Here is a 6,000-nt window from a genome sequence, read left to right on the forward strand (position 1 = left end):
TGTGAAAGTTTTCTATGTACCAATGTAAATGTATTCCATGTACCACTGTGAATGTATTCCTGGTAAATCTGTGAATGTATTCCATGTACCACTGTAAAAGTTTTGTATGTACCAATGTAAATGTATTCAATGTACGACTGTGAATGTATTTCATGTACCAATGTGAATGTATTCCATGTACAACTGTGAATGTATTCAGTCTACGCATGTGAATGTATTCCGTGTACCACTGTGAATGTATTCCATGGACCACGTTGAACGTATTCCATGTAGATCTGTGAATGTATTTCATTTACACCTGTGAATGTATTCCCTTAACCAATGTGAATGTATTCCATTTACCATTATGAATGTATTCCATGTATATCTGTGAATGTTTTAATGAATGTCTTTGAATGTATTCCATATACCACTGTGAATGTATTCCATGTACCACTGTGAATGTATTCCATGTACCAGTGTGAATGTATTCCAGGTACCACTGTAAATGTATTCCATGTACCAGTGTGAATGTATTCCATATACCACTGTGAATGTATTCCATGTACCAGTGTGAATGTATTCCATATACCACTGTGAATGTATTCCATATACCACTATGAATGTATTTCATGTACCAGTGTGAATATATTCCATATACCACTGAGAATGTATTCCATGTACCAGTGTGAATGTATTCCATGTACCACTGTGAATGTATTCCATGTACCAGTGTGAATGTATTCCATGTACGCCCCTGAATGTATTTCATGTACATCTGTGAATGTATTCCATATACCACTGTGAATGTATTTCATGTACATCTGTGAATGTATTCCATGTACCACTGTGAATGTATTCCATGTACCACTGTGAATGTATTCCGTCTACCACTGTGAATGTATTTCATGTACATCTGTGAATGTACTCTATGTACGACTGTGAATGTATTCCATATACCACCGTGAATGTATTCCATATACCACTGTGAATATATATTCCATGTACCACTGTGAATGTATTTCATGTACATCTGTGAATGTATTTTATGTACATCTGTGAATGTATTCCATGTACGACTGTGAATGTATTCTGTCTACCCCTGTGAATGTATTTCATTTACATCTGTGAATGTATTCCATGTACCAATTTGAATGCATTCCGTGTACCACTGTGAATGTATTTCATGTACATCTGTGAATGTATTCCATGTACGACTGTGAATGTATTCTGTCTACCCCTGTGAATGTATTTCATTTACATCTGTGAATGTATTCTATGTACGACTGTGAATGTATTCTGTCTACCCCTGTGAATGTATTTCATTTACATCTGTGAATGTATTCTATGTACGACTGTGAATGTATTCCGTGTACCACTGTGAATGTATTTCATGTACCACTTTGAATGATTTCCATCTACGAATGTGAATGTTTTCCATCTACGAATGTGAATGTATTCCATGTACGACTGTGAATGTATTCCGTGTACCTCTGTGAACGTATTCCATGTACCACTGTGAATGTACTCCATATACCACTGTGAATGTATTTCATGTACCACTGTGAATGTATACCATTTACTAATGTGAAAGTATTCCATGTACGACTGTGAATGTATTTTTTTATGTACCACTGTGAATGTATTCCATGTACATCTGTGAATGTATTCCATGTACCAATGTGAATGTATTCCATGTACCACTGTGAATGTATTTCCTTTACCAATGTGAATGTATTCCATGTACATCTGTGAATGTATTTCATGTACCAAAGTGAATGTATTCCATGTACCACTGTAAATTTACTCCAAGTACCAATGTGAATAATCTACTGGAAATGAACAAAGAGTAACTGGTTGTTCTGCATGGTACATTATATGAATTCTTTGCAGATATGTGTTAGGCATATGGAAATGGTTTTGTCGCTGTTCAGCGCTTTAAGCCGGAACATACATGTATATGATACAATGTACACAACAGGTAACACACGTTTTGTTTAGCCCACACGCTGTCCACATATAAAACCTTTATAAGCAATTGAGTGTACGATAACAGCAGAGCATTTCACCATAAGTCTGCATTTAACAATATTGATATCACTGTTATTGATGTTGACAGTAAAATCAACAAAACGTCCTGATTATCTTGAAGAATCTGACGCGGCAGTGTTTGTTTCCCTTAATGATGATTGCCGTACCCTCAGTCACTCTGCGTTATGTGTGCATATCCCAACCTAGCATGCGCAACTGAGTCTGTCAATATTGATAACACACGCGAATAACCCGAACGAAAGACATGTGAAGAAGCTGATTCTGAAAAGTAAAAAAAGACCAAGTTAACACACAATGTGATCATAGCCCCAAAGACAACGAGTGTTTATGTCTGGATCGTGGACTATGCACCATTTAAAAAAAATGTGGTGAATAATTGGTCCGGTATTTTCATAAAGTATAATAAAAACAGTTTTGCTTTATTGCCATGCTTACTAATTATACAAACATGACCAGGGAACTCCAAAAGAGTTGCACAAAATACGGATAACTAGTTTTATGTATATTACGGTATACAAAATATAATTATTTAGATGCTTCTCGTCACGAACCGCCCGTTCTCAAAATACGTTATCAAGCAGGGTTGGGCTGAAGAATACAAGTCCACGAAGGTCAGCACCAAGTGTAGGACCTGGATATAGACGGCAATGACTATGTTGTGTAAGTGGGAGTGTAACAAGACACATTCAACAATATTACATCTGTATCACACTGGTCTGTAAATCAGGTGCGTGGCTACATGAGCGATGACACATCAGCCGACTCCTGTATTTCAACCACCCGATCTGGAATATCGTCCTCCATCTTTGTGGCAATCTAGCATCCTACTCCAGCTGGGAACAGATCTGGCTATACACTGATTAATGATGCGGTAGGACAAGACTGGATGAAACACTTCAATCCTATACGTCACAAACTATAGAACTTTGAATTACATTATTTCCAAATTATGCCATCTTGCAAATTGTGTTCAAATATCATGAAAGACACATTCATAATTACATTTTGTAAACAAATATACCATCTTACGAATATGTTTCTACATTGAAATGAAGTTTATATAACATGTACCATCTTACGAAATGTGCACGTTTTTGATAATATTTTGTAAACAATATTCCACCTGATACATCATCACAGACACCAAGTTTTATAAATAATTTACTATTTTATAAAATGTGTGTATATATCACTACAGACTGATAGGAATCTGCCAGACTATAACAATCAACATAAGCCAATGCAATACATATATTTCCTGGAACTCTGCGACTCTTGGAATGGTCGTTAATTCCACGCTGATGCAATGACTGCTATACGTAGTGTCAGCTCACAGACGGAGGCGACAACATTGCCACACCGCATCTCTCAATTCTTCAAATAATATTCGTTTCTTTAGAATTCCGTGGTTCAGTGGTAGAGCGTCCGGCCGGAGAGTGGAAAGTCCGGGGTTCGATACCCGACCGCGTCATACCAAGAGACGTTACATAATGGAACTTGTTGTTACCCTGCCTGGTCCCTGGCGATTATAGGCCCAGGTCGGTTTGGAGTCAATATACTGTGTCTGAGCGGGGCATTCATGTTTAACTGCATCTTCCCGAGGCAAGTGAGTTAACTGACTATGAAAGTCCAGTTTCAACCCTTGCCGAACTAGGCTGGTATTATGGAGTTACATTTTGGCTGGACTAACTAGTCTATGCATAGTCAAATCAAAATCGCACACCGAAATCGAAATCCGGTTCGTAAACTATCGTGCAGATTTCGGTCGATTTTCCAAATCTTTTCATGTTTTAAAACAAGGAGCTCACGTGATTTGGTGCATTTCGGGATGTAAGACCCGTTTTATCACAATATAGATCTTGTTTATCGATCAGATCGCTTTGACTTGGCGCCACCATGCTGGGTGAAGCAAACGTAAGTGATACGAGAGGTGGAATCTCACTTGTCCGTAGGAGAGGCTTAGAGGGGACATAACTGGTAATAGCCACTGGTGGCGCTACGATCGAACCCAGCACACACACACACACACACACACACACACACACACACACACACACACACACACACACACACACACACACACACACACACACACACACACACACACACACACAATGGAACACAGTGCATCATTATTGAGACGTATTGTCTGCAGCTCAGACCATGGTCATTGAGACATCTTTATGTCGCGATATGACATATTGTCTGCAGCACAGAGCATCATCCATGGAATATCGCCAGGTCACGATATGACATATTGTCTGCAGCACAGAACATCATCCATGGGATATCGCCAGGTCACGATATGACATATTGTCTGCAGCACAGAACATCATCCATGGGATATCGCCATGTCATGATATGACATATTGTCTGCAGCACAGAGCATCATCCATGGGATATCGCCATGTCATGATATGACATATTGTCTGTAGCACAGAACATCATCCATGGGATATCGCCAGGTCACGATATGACATATTGTCTGCAGCACAGAACATCATCCATGGGATATCGCCAGGTCACGATATGACATATTGTCTGCATCACAGAACATCATCCATGGGATATCGCCATGTCATGATATGACATATTGTCTGCAGCACAGAGCATCATCCATGGGATATCGCCATGTCATGATATGACATATTGTCTGCAGCACAGAACATCATCCATGGGATATCGCCATGTCACGATATGACATATTGTCTGCAGCACAGAACATCATCCATGGGATATCGCCATGTCACGATATGACATATTGTCTGCAGCACAGAACATCATCCATGGGATATCGCCATGTCACGATATGACGTATTGTCTGCAGCACAGAACATCATCCATGGGATATCGCCATGTCATGATATGACATATTGTCTGCAGCACAGAACATCATCTTTCAGGCATCTTTATGCCACGAGTGTGATTGTATACGACGTACTAATGTGAATGTATTTCATGTACCAGTGCTCACGTATCGCACGTATCAATGTGAATGGACACCGTTTATCACTGTGATTGTAGTGCATGTACCATTGTGCATATTCTATATTCAACTTAAGAATGTATTTAATCAGCCATTGTGAATGCGCTGAATGGATTCAATGTGAATTTTTTCATTGTATCACTGTAAATGTACCCATGTGTACCCATGTGTATCCCAAGTACCAGTGTGAATGTATTACATTTACAAATGTGCATGTACTGTATGTACCAATGTGAATGAAATAAACAAGGATTGACTACATGTCCTGCCTCTTACATTGTCTTACTTCTTTGTAGATATTTCTAATGAGAGGAAACGTATCAAGAAAAGAAATAAATGCCATTTAAGAATTTGTTTCATTTTATAAATACGTAGGTGTATACTTGGCCTGAAACGTTTGCAGCCTTATCTGTGACAGAAGGTTGTTTGTCAACGTGTAAGGTCTGGAGCTGACATGATCTCCAATGAGCACAGTCTCCATTATTGCTTTTATATCTTTCAATGTCCCCCTTCCATCAAAAGAGAGGTGTTTTTATAACCTTATATAAAGTGGGTAATAATCCCCGTGCAAGTCCAAGCAGCTGCATAACCAACCCAGTGTACAAGTTTTTTGAAGGGGTATTGTTAAGCCGCCCCGCCAGGTTATATCCACCCTCTCCCTTACAGCATGGGTTTAGTTCGTGAACATGTGTTTACTCGGATCGTGAAAACGATAGCACAATAGCACTGTATGTTCCTACTTATAGGATTCAGAAACAGTCTTTGATTGTGTTTGGCATTCGGGACTCTTCTTCAACTCACTCACTCACTCGCTCGCTCGCTCGCTCACTCACTCACTCACTCACTCACTCACTCACTCACTCACCCACTCACCCACCCACCACGTGTTCATCGTACTATCGACTCTCCTTTTTAGCAGAGATTTTTTTTATGAATATGGAAAGGGCATTGTCGCTTTCATTATTATACTAGTGTGAAATATA

Source organism: Haliotis cracherodii, unplaced genomic scaffold, assembly GCF_022045235.1.
Source record: "Haliotis cracherodii isolate W230 unplaced genomic scaffold, xgHalCrac1.p SCAF_24, whole genome shotgun sequence".
Taxonomy (NCBI): domain Eukaryota; kingdom Metazoa; phylum Mollusca; class Gastropoda; order Lepetellida; family Haliotidae; genus Haliotis; species Haliotis cracherodii.